This window comes from Cynocephalus volans, chromosome 11, assembly GCF_027409185.1.
Source record: "Cynocephalus volans isolate mCynVol1 chromosome 11, mCynVol1.pri, whole genome shotgun sequence".
In the NCBI taxonomy this organism is placed as follows: Eukaryota; Metazoa; Chordata; class Mammalia; order Dermoptera; family Cynocephalidae; genus Cynocephalus; species Cynocephalus volans.
Genome location: NC_084470.1, coordinates 28598771 through 28616206, shown reverse-complemented (window position 1 = coordinate 28616206; position 17436 = coordinate 28598771). Strand labels below are relative to the sequence as shown.

Here is a 17436-nt window from a genome sequence, read left to right as displayed (position 1 = left end):
GTGTTCCGCACATACCACTTTTGCTGTGTCTCTGCTTAACCCACCATGGCTGCCTTCCTGATTCTTAAGAACCTGTCAGTTGCACCAGTTCCCAACTGCACTGTTTGCCCTGGGAGAGGGAGGGGAAGGCCACCACCCCCAACCCCTCCTGTCCAATGCAGTTTCTCCAGGGATACAGCTGATGTCTAGTTTAGAGTCAGAATTTCAGAGCTGAGAGGGGCATTAAAATAAACTGTCCCAGCTCCCTGTTGGGAAATGAGGAAGCCAAGATCACATAGCTGGTGTGGTGGTGGAATATGGGGAAATCCCTAAACTGGTCTGCTGACCTGTTTCCCAGACATTGCTATATAATGACTTTTACTTTATGACATAAAATCAGAGTTCTTTTGGTCTGTTCACAAAAGTTGATCCTACTGTAAGCCTTTCCCTTTCTATAGAAAGCTGTTGATGAGCACATTGTTTTGAGAACATGACTGGACAACACAAGCAGCAAGCTAGAGCTCTTTAACCCCAACCACCTCTGGAGAGGAGGGGTCCTAGTGGGAAGGGGCTGGATAATAGTCATAGCAGTTGTACAACCAGAATAAGTCCTCCTGGCTGCTGGAGAGAAGAGGGACATGCAGTGGGGCTCATACAGCATGCTTGCTGGGTATCCTAGCTCTGCTGTCTGTCCTCAGCTTGGGAGGGGCTGATGTGGGGGCAGGAGCAAGAGGAACCCCTATCTCTTGCTAGTCTGTTGTTTTGTATATGCTCCTCTTCCTCTGGAGGCTGGAAGATGGCTCTTCCAGGTAAGAGCAAAACTGATGAAGAATAATTAGTACAGAGTTTTTCCTTGCAGTGTTTTTTTCTGAAATCAAGTTGTGAAGAAGATAGGCCTGTAGGGCAACTCACAGGCCTTCTTACAGAGAAGAGTCAAGCCCTGCCCTGGAGTAGTTTGTTAGAGGAGAGCCAGGAGCAGCTCCAGGTTCCTCACTCGCTGTCCAGGGCTCTTTCCTCTAAGCCCCCTCTACCGAATGAATCCCACAGCCAGCTTCAGCCCCAGGACAGTGCCCAATGTCCTCTCCCCAGAAGCCCCTTCACCTGTGTCTCTGCTAGGTCTTACCAATGTTGCTTGGACTTTAGTGGCTGTGCTGGACAAAGACAGGGTATTTAAAGTAGAAAAGTGGGGAGCAGTGTGGTGGTGTAAGATAAGCTTTTGTTATCAGAAGTTATTTGGAATTCTGGCCTTGTCCCTTAACCTGTTTGGACCTCAGATTCCTCATTTGTATAATGGAGATAACCGTACTGACCTGAGGATTCTGAGGATGAAAGGAAGTGATACGTGGCACATAATAGACCCTCAATACATATAGGGATCGTTTCCTTCAGTCTTCGTTTTTTGTAACATTTTATTGAAGTTTAATGTACACAGAAAGGTGCACAAGTCATATTTAGCTCACTGACATCACAAAGTGAACATACCTGTGTAATAAGTGTCCAAAAAGAAACGGTATGACCAGCACCCCAAAGCCCTGCATGTCTCCCCCTTCCAGTCACTATTGCCCCAAGGGTAACCACTATTCTGACTTCAAACATTGTAGAGTAGATTTTTTCTTCTATTTTGTTTAAAAATTTCCCTAAAGGGTTTAAGGATAACTTACAAAATATAAAAATTACAATATTTTAAGTAAGAAAATTGGGATAAAGGAAAAAAAAGTTGAGGCTAGGAATAAGGTTAGCACATAAACTGCATTACAGGAGGTCTTATACACTTAAAGGTAAATTACAAATTTGGCTTCCTAGTTGTCAGCATAAAGAGGGAAACAAGATCAAGTCCAGACTCCATAAGATAAAACTGAGGTAGCTACCCCTAATTTTGAGTTCTGAGGAATCTTTCCTTCCAATTCTCATAAAGAGAACACTAATACAGCAAACAACACTTTTAATGACTTCACCAATAATAAATACAAGTGTCAAAGCCTTTCTGATGATACTACATGATGTAGATAGAATCCCAAAGGACGAGTCAAATACTTTACCTGTAGGTGGGGAGGACTGAAAGGTGGGGGACTACAGGTGAGTTTTAGAACCCCAGGAAGATCGATGGACTATTGGTCCTTCTGGCAATCCTCCATCAATAGTGTTCTCAGTTGAGGGTTTAATGTGGACCAAAGAACCAGGAAGTCTAGGTTATCCTCCCCGAGAAGTGCAGCCATTCAAGGTTGCTGATGCAGGGCAGACCATCTGCCCAAGAGACATGTAAGAATGACTCCAGAGAAAGCAGGACAGGCTGATGACCTTTGCCAGTAGTTGGCTGAAGGGACACCTGTGAACAGGGCCAATGGTTTCCTCCAAACACAACTTGGAGTTGTCTCCACCCACAGGAGCAATTACAGCCCCAAATTCCTACCCCGTAAAGCCAGTCTGCAACAGTTTTCACTGCAGGGCTGGCTGGTTGGCTCAGTTGGTTAGAACCACGGTGCTGCTGCTAACTCCAAGGTCAAGAGTTTGGATTCCTGTACTGGCCAGCGGCCAAAAAAAAAAAAGTTTTCCATTGGAATATTTAAAGCTGGCTTAATGACGTGGCTACTTCTGACACTGAGCGAGTAACCTCTCAGATATCTTTAAGATATACTGATTGTAAAATATACTTCTTGTTAAATAGATGAGGTGTCCTAGTCCATCAATGTTTTAGCTATCAGCTTGCGGATTGGCTTAAGAAACTCAAAAGAATTGTTTTTAAAAGGCCAAGCATATTAAAAGCTTGACTTTAGTCCCACTGCCTTGTTGTCCTTGAGTCTGTTCTCCCTGGGCACACTTCTAATAGTGCACCCCAAGTTAAGACAGCAGAAGAGCAGGTTCTCCCACAGTTTGAGTGCCAAGGACCAGAAAAGAGTTTCGTAGCAAAATTCTGATCATAACAGCATTTGTAGACTCACATAGACTACAAAGAGTCACCCAATATTGCCTTGTCTTCACACATAGGAAACAGTTCCCTGAAAAGTAGTGAGTACTGGTTAACAGTACTATAGGAAAATAGTATAAGTACTATAGTAGTATATAGTATTACATGTATAATACTCTATAGTATGTTATGTACTATACTATACAGTACCATATTACTACTGTTTTTGATATATATGAATATACACTCTATACAATAGTTACTAATAAAATTATATTGTAGGATTTGGAGTATGAACATATGGGTTCAGGCCAGGACTTGCCCAATATGTCACCAACTTCTCTGAACCTTAGAGTCCACATGTCTAGGACTGAGATCCTAGGACCTAGTACCTGATGGGGTTGCTGCCAGGATTAAATGAGATAATTCGTGTGCCAGTGCTTTGCTTTCTATAAAGAACCAGTCAAGTGCTAGTTAGTTCTATTATTTTGTATTCCCGAAGAAAATAATGTCTCCCATGATTATTACACCCAAATGGTGGAACAGCTCACAAGCCAACTCCTTTTCAAGAAGGCTCAGTCATTTTTAGTCTTGGAGTCCTTGCACGGGCCTGAGATTTGGATGTGCCACCACAAGGTGGCGCGGGGGGCTAAATCTTCCTATTGGCGGTCTAACTCCGGTCTTAATTAGTTGTGTAGACTGTACATATTGGGGAAGGAAAACACTTGCAATGAATGTGTTTTCTAGGTCTACTTTATCTCATAGGATCTGTTTTGGACTCACTGTGGGGATAAGAAAACAAGGGTGCTTTTACCCAACATTCAGTCTACTTTACCCACTGAAGGCCATTTGCTTTCAACTAAATTTGGGCAACATTTTTAGGCAATGCCTGTGATGGGCTCCTAAGATGTCTGCAAGGCCCCCAGGCACACCAAGGAGCATAAATATATGCTGGACCCAATCAAGGATTCTAAAATTTTTTTTCCTGTGGATAAATAAAATATCCGTTTGTACCTCCCTTATTCCTAAATGGTTCTGTGGATTTGTCTTTCCTGTTGCTTGGGATTATGGCCAAAGCATGGATGCTTGTCTGCCTTGCACACTATTCATAGTTAACTTTGATGGACCTCGATTCCCTATTCAAAATTGTCAACAAAGGGAGGGAAAATTGTGAAATAAACCAAGTAAACTAACGGTGTTTTTCAGGACCATGTTTTCTGTTGGGGAGCAAATATTTCATATGACCTTAAATAAGTTCTACTACTGAAACCAAATGTTCCATTAAAAATAAAATTAGATGTTTTTTCAATTTTCTTTCTACCCTTCTCAAATGTGTGGCATTTCATTAAATAGTGTTAAATAGGTACCAGCTGGGTACAGGGCACTCTGAGGTCAGTCACCATGGTTGGAGCACAGGGCTGGGAGACAGGACAGTATGGGCACATGCTGGGAGGTGGGGAAACAGCCCCAGCCATACCTTCAATAAGCCAGAATAAGACAGCTAGGAAACCAAACACAAACACTCAGACCACCAAGGGAAGAAAAAAGGAAGAAAAGCCATGGAAAACTTGAGAGTGACAACCGTCACCATCATTTGGAAAGAATATTTCCCTATTTGCACAGTAGAGGCATCATATGCTCTGGTCTGGTGCATGGCGCTGGGAGTAAGAACATGACACAGAGTTCCTTAGAGTATCTTGCCAAGCACTTCTAGAACTATAAGAAAAATTCCAAGACTGGCACAATGAGACAATTCCTGAAGGAAATGCAGCTACTGACAAAATGAGCAAAATGGTCAATTCCAACTAGAAATAAGTATAAATGAAATTGAGACTCATTTTTTTGCCTGTCAAACTAAGAAAGTTTAAAAAATGATAATACTAAATGCTGGTGAAAGAGAGACTGCTTATGGAGATTTGAAAAGTTTGGTTTTCTGAAATAGCACCATCCACTAGAACTTCCTGCACTGATGGAAATGTCTGTATCTGCACGGTCCAGTATGGCAGCCATTAGCCACACACGGCTATAGGGGATCGAGGCTAGTGACTAGTGCAATAGAGAAATTAATTTTTCTGTTGTATTTATTTGTCACATGTGGCTAATGGCTACCATATTGGACAGCACAGGTCTAGAACGCAAGTAGGTATCGTGTATGAAACTTCTTAAATCTAAATTTAATCTTTGATCTAGGATGTTTTGGAATCCATTTAAGGAAACAGTCAGATGTGTTTATATACAGATTTTCATCACAGTGTTATTTAGAACAGGGAAAAGGTGGCAACAGCTCAAATGTTTAAAAACAGGAGATTGGTTATATAAATTATAGTACAAAAGAGTATTGTGTAATCATTAAAAAATAAAAAAATGCTCATGATAGATACATAAGCAGGAATATAAAACTGTATGTAAGTATAATGTTGATTATATTTAATAATAAATATTATGAAGGGAATGAGAGATGATACATGGGGAAAAAACTTACAACACACAAGAAGGAGCCAATCTGAAATGGTCATAATGTTTATTTCAGTACGCACTTTGCTCTAGGAGACTTCCTCCCACTGTGATGTGGCTGTGCCCTTTCAACATAGGGTCAGCACGACACAAGGGAACCACGGAGGAAGGGAAGGGGAACACCAGGAACTTCAGTCCTTCATGTAGTGACAGTCAAATGTTGCCCAACTGGAGGGAGCTCCAAGATTAATGTGACCAACCCTCTGGGTTTGTCGAGGGGGACTGTCCCAGCTTTAGCATGGCAGTCCCGCATGGCAGGAAACCCACAGTGCAGGGTGAACCTGGCTGCTGTCCAGCCTATGAGCTCAACAATACACACCCCATTACATAACCTTGGCCTTCCTTTGTGAAGTACCTGAGAGTGGATTCATCTCTTGTCCAGTGGACAGTTTGGTGGAACACCATTAATACTTGTTTTTCAAAATAAAGAAAGGGCCTGCGCTGGGCATGTGCAGCCCTGTAGCTTGGTGCAGTTCCTTTGGTAGAAGGCACCCTCTGTTAGGCCCTAGCCAGGGCACACCTCCTGGCAGGCAGAGCCATGGCTGGATTTGAGGCCCCTGTCCTCTTAGCCTATACCTTTGTGCAGTGCACAAACCACACAACCGTAGGCAGTGGGCCTGCTGCTCATACTCCAGAGGGATTTGTCCCCTGTCCCAGATGTCCCTAGCATCAGCAGTGCCAGAAAACACAAAACTCGTTCTTCATCACTGAATTATATATTTTTGCCTAGAAACTGTGCCTGCCATGTGTGTGAAATCCAAAATAAACACTGGATTTTTTTTATTGTCTCACACAGAAGGACCTATTGGAAAGAGATGAAAAAGAAATAAAAAGACATCTGGAGGAGAAACACTGTAGCCAAGGATGAGACTGGTGGTGGAACTCAATGCTTTGGTTCAGAATCTCTGATTCCAAGGAGAAAGGGCCCCCCAGCAGCCCGAGCAGGTGGGCCACCCCTGTTTCTTCTCAGCAGCCCTTGCTCATGGTCAGCACTGCAAAGTCACCTCGCAGCCACTCCATCTTCAGGATCGCCCTACCCCAATCGCTTGTGACTTATTTTTTTTACTTGAATTGCTGTGTTTTCTTAGAAGGACGTATCTGCATTCTGGGTCTCTGATAAAATATACATTAGATTATTAAAAATATGTTTTCTATGTCTTTTATCTATTCCTCTGTACAGATATGCCTCGACTTATGATGGGGTTGAGTCCTGATAAACCCATCATAAAGTCAAAAAATCCTAAGTCGAACCATAGTAAGTCAGGGACCATCTGTATTTCCTATCTTTTTGTCTCTTAGAATTACAGACCTATCTTCCAATTCTCTACTTCTCTCTTTGATTGTATTTCTTTTGCTGTTTAACCTATCCATTTAAGTTAGTATGTATTTACAAAGGTACTTCAAAAAGTTCATGGAAAGATTCATATTACGTTTTAGTTTTATTTTTCCATGAACTTTTTGAAGTACCCTTGTATGTAGATATGTATATATGTATATATTTTTGTTATTGCATTTTTTCCTAGAAGTTCTACTTAATTCTTTTCCAAGCAGATTACATTGCTTTTTACAGTTCCCTGTTCCTTGAAGATATCAAGTTTGCCCTTTAAAAAAATTTAGCCTACTTGTCCGATATCTGAATTCTTTGCAGATCTGTTTTTATTATTTGGTTTTTTTCTTGCTAATTGCTGTTCTTGGACTCTATGAGTTAACTTTGTGTGCTGGACACTGTTTCTGAAAAATTATGTGTGGAATTGAGTTGAAGCCTATGTTAAAGGAAACTTCCTTTAGGAAGTCTTTATGTGTGCCTCTGTGAGGTGTCTAGGGGTGTAAGAATCTCAAAATACCTTGGACCAAGTTTAAGGTTTGATATTCTCTGATGCAGATAATTAGCAGTGTCTACCATGTAGAGAAATAAACCAACAAAATAAAAGAAACACACAAGTGCACACACGCAATTAATATGGAAGATGGAGCACAGGTGCAGCCTTTGGTTGTCACTGGGTTCCAGGCTCTAGGATGAAATCAGCATCTTCTGGGCAGCATCAGCCACTGTGTCAACAAGGGCAGGTAGAATACTGAACTCCCAGGAAAACAGAGACGAGGAGGAAGCCTGCCACAAAGCATTCAAAACTGTCCCAAATGGGAGGCAGAACAGTGTTGACAGAAGTCAATTGTTGGGGCCTCCAAGCTCTTACCCGATGAGTGAGAGCTACTAACGTGTCCTCTAGGCCTAGCCTTCATGCTTGTTGTGTAGAAAGATCAGCATCATAATATGATGTAAAAGTAATAGGTGATCTGGCAAATGTGTCAGTCCACAGAAGAAGCGCTGTTTGCAGGGGGTGGGAGGCAGTGGATTTAGAGTTGATACTTTCTTTGCTCTAAATGCAGTGTTATCTTGGAAGGACCACTTTCTCTCTCTGGGCCTTGGTTTCTCTAGCTGTAAAACAATGAATTTGAACTCAGTCAGTTCTGGTTTTGTTTACACATACCTTGAGGATCTTGATTCTAGTTTCTATCTAAGAAGTTCCCAAGTGATTCCAATACTCCTGCTGTGTGGCCCACACTTAAATTAGAAAAGTTTTACATAAACTCTTAGTTCCCCTCCTGTACAGTCTCAACAAATAGGAATCTTTGGAGGCTGTTTAAACAAATCCTCTCCTTGACTGGTTAATTCCATCTCGTATTTCAGGGCTGGGTTCCAGTGTCACCTCTTCTCAGAAACCCTTCCTGGTATCTTTGCCTACAGTGTGTTCCACCAACAGTCTGGGCTGGAAGCCCCTCTTCTGTGCCCTAAGCACTGTCAGCATGCCTCTGTCACACTGCGTAGTCATCACCTGCCTAATGTCAACACCCACCTTGCTGGGACTAGCACAGTGCCTGGCATAATTGGAACTCAATAAGTGTTTGTTGTATAAACAAATGGAAGGACAAATCAATGTAAGTTTTAACTAGGGGTAGGAGGATGGAGGGTGACAGTGTATTCCTGACCAGGGCTTAAAAGCCAGGTCTCTGTCTACTCTCAAAGTTGCAATATCTTGTTACGGACTGAACTGTATCCCCCTGTGGGACTGTGAGCATAACTGATTCCATTTTGAGCCCTTACACTTGTTATGCTTTTGTGAGAGTTTTACCCATAAAGTTATACAGTAACTAGGGGTAAGGTAGTTGGATCGGTAGATAGGAACATCCTGCTGACTGTAAAGGAGGAATGATTAAGTACCAGTATGGCATTAAGCCAGCCTGGCCACCTGCATCTGCATTTGGAGCTAGTTATGTTAAGCTTATTTATGAAGTGCTTATATAAATCTGAGCTTGGCCAGGAGATGGTGCAGAGAAGCTTGGGATATGCCTTTAGGTTGTTGTCTGCCCAGCCTATTATCTGGTGATAAAATTCTTTGCCTTACTACATGGAATGGCCTATTTTGTTATTTGATCTTGAGATCCCTTTCCTGTTTGGTGGACACTCTGCCCTTGTTCCACCTTCAGACATCCCCCAAAATTCATAAGTTGAAGTCCTAACCCCCGTGTGATTGTAACTGGAGATGGGGCCTTTGAAGAGGTAATTAAGGTTAAATGAGGTCATAAGGGTGGAGCCCTAATCCTGTGAGGGCTGGTGTTCTTATAAAAGAGGGAGAGACACCAGCAATGCATGTGCACAGAGAAAAGGCTGTGTGAGGACATAGCCAGAAGGTGACTGTGTGAAAGTCAAGGAGAGAGGGCTCAGGAGAAACCAAATCTGCCTTGATTTTGAACTTCCAGCCTCTGGAACTGTGAGAAGACAAATTTCTGTTTAAGCCACACAGTCTGTGGTATTTTGTTATGGCAGCCCTAGCTAAGACAAGGGTACTTATAAAGTTCATGGAAAGGTTCTTATTCTGTTTTAATTCTACTTTTCCACTAATGTTTGAAATATCCTTGTGTGGCTCCTGACCTGGGAATGGAAGGGGAGCCTCTGGTTTCTAAGCTGGCTCTGCTTTACCAGAAGACTTTCAGCACCTAGAGAGCTCCTGTGGGGGGTGCAGCTCCTTTCAGCTGTTCCTCCCAGGCCAGGAGAGGAGAATCACCTCTGGGCTAGGTAGTTTTGTTGGGAAGACCAGTTCCAGATGGAATTTGTGATACCCCAGCACTGCTGATTATTCTTTCTCTCTCTCTCTTTTTTTTGGTGGCTGGCCGATACAGGTAACCAAACCCTTGATCTTGGTGTTGTAACACCACACTCTAACCAAGTGAGCTAACTGGCCAGCCCATGCTGATTATTCTTGATGGGACATGTCTGAATTCCAAAACCTGACTTTCAGGTACTACATTCTCACCTCTCCAGTTCCCCTAGTAACTATACCCAGATATTGTCCATGGCTACTCAGCCCCATTCCTGTCTTTCCTCATTCTCTTCTATATCTTAGGGGCTAGAAACATGGGAGTTGCATTTCCCAAACTTCCTTGACACTGGGTTCCTTGTCAGTTAGGTTCTCCTAGTGGAAGCCTGGTTGGAAGGCAGGAGGAAGGGAGAAGCCACTTATTTTCTGTTTGTGACATTAGCGGCAGCTATGGTAGGTAATTGTGGGCTTTGCAATGGTCGGGTACTGGGGCAGGGCAGCCGGGGGGGTGGGGGGGGCGCATGGGTAGCCGAAGGCTCCAGCAGCTCTGGGGACAGTTTCTTTAGCATGAACAGGTGGGCTCTTGGCTTCCTGCTCAATGGGAGAGGCAGTGGTTCTAATGGTGGTGGCGGCAGCAACAGCACTACAATGCATTTTTTATAAGTGCATGCTCATGGGCTCTGGGCAAAAACCATTCTCTCCTTCTTTCTCCTCCAGCCCAGTGGGGCTCTAGTGGCTTCCTACAGTCATTGATTTCTTAATAACATCACTTTTCCCCTGGGGTCATAAAGAAAAGCTGTGAACGTCACAAAAGTGATCTGAATCTAGAAGACCTTGAGTACTGGATAAACATCATGCCTTATACATTGTTCACATTCAGTGGCTGTGCTTGAGTAGTTGAATTGTAGGAGTTATGCTAAAGATGTAAGGGTGACATATCTTCTGCCCCTGATTGGGTACCTGGATATCTTGGATTCTAATCTTAATCTTTCCACTATACCTGGGTAAGTCATGCCCCTCTCTGGGCCTCAGTTTTCCCATGTGCAAAATAATGGGATTGAATCACATAGTTGTTAAGCATAGTCCAGCTCTGAAACTGTTTCTGGGATTATTTTAACTGAATCTTCTAGAGTCAGCAACAACGCAAAAGTAGGAGGAATTATTGGAATAATTGGGAGGTGTTATGGACTTTTTGTGTTCTCCCCAAATTCATATGTTGAACCCCTAACCCCCAGCATGGCTGTATTTGGAAATAAGGCCTTTAAAGAGGTAATTAAGGTTCAATGAGGTCATAAGGGTGGGGTCCTGGTCTGATAGGATTAGTGTCCTCATAAGAAGAGGAAGAAACACCAGAGCTTTCTCACTCTCCCCACATGCACACTCAGAGGAAAGACCATGTGAGGGCACAGCAGGAAGACAGCCCTCTGCAAGCCTGGAGGAAAGCCCTCTCCAGAAACTGAACCCTGCCAGAGCCTTAATCTTGAACTTTCCAACCTCCATGATTGTGAGAAAATAAACTTCTCACCATATCGGTTAGCTTAGTTGGTTAGACTGTGGGGCTGATAACACCAAGCAAGGTTGAGGGTTCAATCCCTATACTGGCCAGACACCAAAAAAAGAAAGAAAGAAAAGAAAAGAAAAAAAAGCTCTTTAAAAAAAAAAAAAAAGATGACTGGTAAGGGGATCTTAACCCTTTACTTGGTTGTCAGCACCATGCTCTCCCAAGTGAGCCACAGGCCAGCCCTGAAAAAAGAAAATTTCTGTTTAAGCCACTTAGTCTGTGATATTTTGTTATTACATCCTTAGTAGACAAATATAAGGGTCTTTGGTAGTATCTCAGATTGGAAGCCCAAAGACCAGTCAGCACACAGATGTTTGGTATCGTTGGCTTAATATTTTTAAAACTTTGAATTCTTAATAATTACAGATACAGGAGAATCTAAAAGAATAATAAGAGATTGTTAAATGTCACTCTATGACAGCAAATTTGAACACCTAGAAAAAACAGATTTCTTGCAAAATGCAAAATATCAAAATTGACATAGGAAAAATTAGAAAATTTAAATAGACCCATTTCTATAGACGAGATTGAAAGGTAATGAGATTTGGTGTTGGAAAAAAAAGTATCCGGATGAGATAGCTGCATAGCTGAATTTTATGTAAACTTTGAAGTGCAGATAATTACAGTGTTATTCAAATCCTTGCTGTTCAAAGTGTAGTCCCTGGGCCAGCAGCATTGGCATCACTGGGAGCTTGTTGGAAATGCAGAATCTTGGGCCCCACCCCAGAGCTACTAAATTAGACTCTGCATATTAACAAGATCCCTAGATGCTTTATGTGCACATATAAATGATGCTTTATGTGCACAATGCTTGAGAAGCACAGGGCTAGGTCAGTGGTTCTCAGCCTTGGCTGTACATTGTAATTGTCTGTGGAGTTTTAAAAAAATACTGGTATTTGGGTTCCACTCCCAGAGATTCTGATTGTTAATCAAGTCCATGGCCTGGGTATTTACATTTTAGAATACTCTCAGGTGACTGAGAACCAGACATTTAAACTAGGCCACAGCAAAATATGGAAAGCTTTAAGAAATAAAGCTGACAAAGAATGTTTCCCCAAAGTTAAACAAACAAACAAAAACTACAAACCAATCCTGTTTATGATTAAAAATAATAATTCAGTAATGATAAAAAATAATACAAGACCAAACACAGTTTATTCCAGGAATACAGGTGGTAATGTGCTGGTTTAACAACTAGCTCTCTGAGAAAAAAAAAAAAAAAATGGTCTTGATAGTAGCACTTGCCAGTTCCTGTGGTGTAAATATTCCCATCATGTGCAATTTAAAGCTACTAACATGACCTCAATCATCTTGAAAGATTCCTGACAATTTGACAACTGCCTCTCATAAGCTAGTAATAGCCAGCTGCAGCACGCCACGACAGGTTGATTCAAAGTTAAGAAATCCACCAGTGAACACATTCTGTCAGTACATTAAAGAAGCAAAACATTATCACAGCAAAAGTGTCCAGGATTGGATGCCTTAGGTGGGCATGATCTCCGCTTTGGCACAGGCATCATCATTGACCAGCTGGTCCCTGGAGAAGTGTGCATTTGTGACACCTCCTTCACTTCCAAGTCAAGACTAACCCAGCCTTGCCAGGGCTGCTTTTCCCCTAGTGGTCCTGTCAAGGTCTAGACTCGATCACATCTTTGGGGGCAGATGATCTTATGGTCACCTCCTCATTTTTTAGCAGGCAGAGCTGGCAGGGGAAACTGTGCTTCTTTCTTAATCTGTGGACATCCTGCTTCAGACAAGTTTGCACTTTCTCAACCCTGAAAGGAATGGAAGAGAGGAGGTACAGCCGCTGGACGTGCCCGGGAAGCAAAGGGGTGGGTTTCCTGCCCTGCACACTTGCGCTGCTCGGCGTTTCCTTACTTCTTTGGCCTAATCATGTCAACCTCTCCTGGAACTAGGAGCCCCTGATATCTGTCTGGTGAATTCCCATTTTGTTTAGATATTCCAAGTCAATTTTCATTGCTACTGAACCATTCCTGACCATCTTCCTGAACACCACCATTCCTCTTAACCAAGAGACTGAGCAGAATAGGAATCCAAATTGATGTTCATGTCAATTACCAAACACTCATTTTCTGGGCCTTGTAACAGGATTCTGGGACTACGAGGTCATCAGCCACTTCTAGGGTTGCCAGCTCTTCAGGGTAACTGAGAGGTTTCAAGGATCTCTAAAGATTCTGGGAACAAACGTGTGGACTCACTGTCTGTCAGAGGTCATGCTCCCGGGAGAGTGACTTGCAGCCTGCGAGCCCCTCCCCCACCTTGCAACAACAACGTCACACCCCTTTTCTAGCAAAGAATGGTGAGAAGTTGGCAGAGACTGCCACGTGAGCTTGATGATTCTCAGTGGTACAGATTTTATTTATTCATTTAACATGATATTGAGCACCAATTATGGCCACTTCGTGCTAGGGATAGAGTAGTGAACCAGAGAGATGTAGATCCCATGAGCCCTATATTTCATCAGAGGAAGGGAAAACAAAAACAGCCAAAACAAACAAGGGAATAAGTTGATTTTAGGTAGTTGTAAGTGATGTGGGGAAATAGGAGTGCAGAGAAGAGGAGGGGAGAGAGCTCCTGTAGCTCAGAAAGTCAGGGAAATGCCTGGAGCCCCTAGTGAGGAGGGAGAGCCAGCCTGGTGGAGAAGAGCAGGAGGTGCTTTCCAGACAGAGGGAATGGCAAGTGCAAAGGCCATGTGGTGGGAATGGGCGTGATGTGACTGGGGAGCCAGCAAGAGCCAGTGTGGCTGGAGCACAGGGAACAGAGGCGTTGCAGAGGTAGGGAAGGGCTAGATCACACAGGGGCTGGGTAGGCACTGAAAGTTTGACTTTTTATTCTAATGGCCGTTGGAACAGGAAGTTTTAGTCAGGGAGGTTCATAAAATCTGATTCATGGTTTGGAAAGGCCATGGCTGTGGTGGGGAGAATGGATTGTGATGGGGCAACCGTGGAAGTAGGAGCCTGGCTGCTGCTGAGGCCAGAGACCGTGAGCCATAGCAAACCATCTGCTGGTGCAAGACTGCTTAATCATCCAAGTCATTCCTCAAAGACGTGTCCACAGTCAGAACCTATCGCTGCAATCCAGAAACAAAGACAGCAATTATTTGCCAGAAAAAAAACATATATTTACGCTGAAACAATAGTAATTACAGGGCGACTGCTCTTCACTCCTTCCCTGCTAGCTCCTGATTGCCCTAATAATGAAGTCCTGCAAGCAAGTGATGTGCTCAGCCCACCTGCTCCTGCACTATGGGATGCCTGAATTCCTCAAGGCCTCTGCCATGTCTCCCCCACTATTGTGGACTTTTAGTGCCACCTGTTATTACATAGTGTCAGAAGAGTAGGGATCAGATAGATTTTTGGAGATAAGTTTCATATATTACAAGTTTTTTGATTACTTTGACATAACTTAGTTATTCACCTCATATCCTTTACTATTCTAGAGAAATGTATTTACTGTGTGTAAAATGTATTTTCATTCAGTAGGTATTAATTGAATCCCTACTATGTGTGTGCACCACAATCCGTTCTTCCTGATGGGTAGAAGCTGGAGATACTGAAGCAAAAGGCACAGCCCCTACCATCTGAAGGGGAATGGCCATCTGTAAGTTTCATTGTGACTGGCTCTTCATCAGGTACCAGCACCAACCCAAGTTTGTAGACCACAAAATTAGATACTCTCTTGTAGAAAGAAGGAAACAAAAATTCACATTTATGGAGTATTTACTCTGCCAGATTCTACGTACCTAACCTCGTTTAGTTCTCATGACATCCTAGAAAGTGAATATGATTGGTCCCGTTTTTATCAATGAGGATGTTGTGACTGGGAGAGGTCACACTGCTTGTAGAGTATGATGCAGCCAGTTAATAGCAGAGCTGGGACTGGAGGTAGGCCTGGAACTAGCTCTGCTTAACTCAGAAACCCATGCTCTTTCCAATCTACCACAGTTAAAATTTAAAGAGGTAGATCAAACTCAAACAGAAGGGAAGAACTCAGGCCCTCCTTGTCAAAGAAGAGAAAGGTGTGCCCTGTAAGGACAAGAAGGAAGTCACATGTCAGGGATGATAAGGTCTCAACAACAACAAAAGAATCATGAAAACAATGATAAACTCAAAGGGACATTATGGAAAAGCCCAGCAAGCTGTTTTATTTCACAGAATGAGTCATCCCCAAAAGACTTTGGAGAAAGATTAGAAAATGGATAGGTTTTGGAATAATTACTCCTCTGAATGTTTCCAGGGAGGCAGAGTCTTGCCAGAGGCTGTGGATTTAGCATTGGCTGTCTGGGGGAGGTGGGAGGAGGGTTCTCCTGGGACTTCGAGTTGATGTCAACCAAATGTTGCCCTCACCTCCAGAGTCAGGAACAGAAGCCCTCCAGTCCCACATCTCAATCTGTGTGCCTGTACCCATGGGGTTATTGGCAGGCCAGAGTATAAAAAGTCAGAGAAGAAAGAGGACAGATTTTTTAGGCATATCCATTTTACTTAAAAATTTGGGCAAAGCCAGTAACATTTTGATAACATTCATGTATTATTGGAGAGACAGCAGGTTTTACATGAAATTTTAAGATAAACACAGATGTTCTACTTTGGTTGGTTCCTTGAAGCTTTGTTACCAGACACTTTGAGGCCTTAGTGGGACTACTGAGATGCTCCATGCAGGTCATCTCAAACTTGTGTCAAATGAATTACCTACCCCAACCCCCAAATCAATTTTAAACATTTGCTGAATTCTTGTCCTGAACTAGGTATGCTTCCCAGTCCTGTTTAAGATTAATAAGATATTGTCATGTAGTAGGCCCTAATATATGTTCGTAATAACTATAATATAATGTGTTAATTATGCTATAGTAGAGGCATATATGAAGAGTTATGGGTGTTCAGAGGACAGTGATTAATTCTACCTGGGAGAGGGCCTATCGGAGAAGACTTCATGAAGGTGTTTCAGCTGAGGAAAAGGAACTCTGCCACGGATGTGCTCATTTGCTCCAGGCGGAGGAGCCAGCGAGCCCCAAAGTGTGTGTCACATGCAGACAAGCAGGGAATTTACTGTGGCTGGAGCATAGGGAACGTGGAAGGCACTGGTCAGAGGTTAGTATGGTAAATTATTGGGTTCAGGTCACAAGGGCCTTGAATGTCATTCTGGGCATCCTAGGCTTCCTATTGGGGACAATGGCGGGAGGGCTCTGAAAGGTTTAGAACTGGTCAGAAACACAATTAAACCTGTGTTTAGAAAGTTAATGAAGGTGGAAGGGAGGCTTGTCATTCGAGTTTCTGGAGCCAGCCAGGGATGACTATCCTGAAGTTATCCAGCTGTTTGGGCAGCTCAGCCCATTCCTGTCACTGTCTAATGACAGAGAATGCACACTTTCACAGAGCCCATTCTAATGTGTGTGGATGTATATATTGCTATGTCACAATTTGAGTGGCATTTTGATAAGTGCATTTCAGTGTGATTATTTCCTTTGTAATCCTATGTGTTTTATGCACTTAAAAATATTATTCTGGGAAAGACTCCTATACTATGGAAGTCTTCACCTGCCCACCAAAGGGGCTTATGGCTCAAAGCTTTCAAAAATTGGAAGGTATTATATAGACCCTCTTCTTTCCTTTTACTACATGTAGTAATTCCTAAGTCAAGCAAGCATTGATCATACACCCCTCCTATGCTCAGGGCTATGTTGGAGAATCTGGAACCAGGCTGCCTGGGCTGGAACCCTGCTCCACCTTTTCTAGCTGTGTGGCCTCGGTCAAATTAGTTTAACTTTCCAGTTTCCTCCTCTGTAAAATGAGGACAATAATAATACTCTCCTCGTGGGATTGTTGTGTGAATTAAATCAGTTAATGTGTGTAAAGCTTTAGCACAGTGTCCAGCTCCCTGCCCCGATTATTTCGGACCACAGCATGTTTATTATATAATTAGGGGGGCACGATAACGTCAGGGGTGACTCCTTGAGAACAGAGCCAATCTTCTGTACGACTCTCATTGTTGTGGTTTCTTTTCTCTGGGTCTTCCTCAGACTCAGAAATTTCTGCTAAAAAGTAGTAATGGAATCCCTCTACAGTCTATTGTTTTTTCTGTTTTATTTTGTTTTTTTTAGTGGCTGGTCAGTACAGGGATCTGAGCCTTTCAGTGTTTATTCTTATTTAAAATTTTGGTAGATATCTTACTGGTTAGTGCCCCCACAGTGGACCCTGAAGCAAAAGATTTGAGGCAAATATATTTGGGAAGTGATCCCAGGAAGCAGAGTAAAGAAGGAGGGAAGTGAGATAGAGAAGAGAGAAAAACCAAAAAAGGTAAGTTAGTGGGCAGGTTACCTCTGAGGCTGCAACTGGGCTGCATTCCTGCTGGGAACTGACTGT

The 17436-nt window shown here is 42.9% G+C and overlaps 1 protein-coding gene across 4 annotated transcripts in view; it reads left to right on the top strand.

Annotated features, from left to right (window-relative positions):
• METTL6 (methyltransferase 6, tRNA N3-cytidine) overlaps nucleotides 1-12812 on the top strand; it is a 30569-nt gene extending 17757 nt beyond the window's left edge. For 3 of the 4 annotated variants that reach the window (XM_063114407.1, XM_063114406.1, XM_063114409.1), the window contains one exon: nucleotides 6195-6499. The gene's annotated coding sequence lies outside the window, so the exon portion shown is untranslated. Of the gene's footprint in view, nucleotides 1-6194; nucleotides 6500-12749 lie in introns of those variants that run through there. The other variant, XR_010024883.1, reaches the window with a different exon arrangement.
• The last annotated feature ends 4624 nt before the right edge of the window (nucleotides 12813-17436 follow it).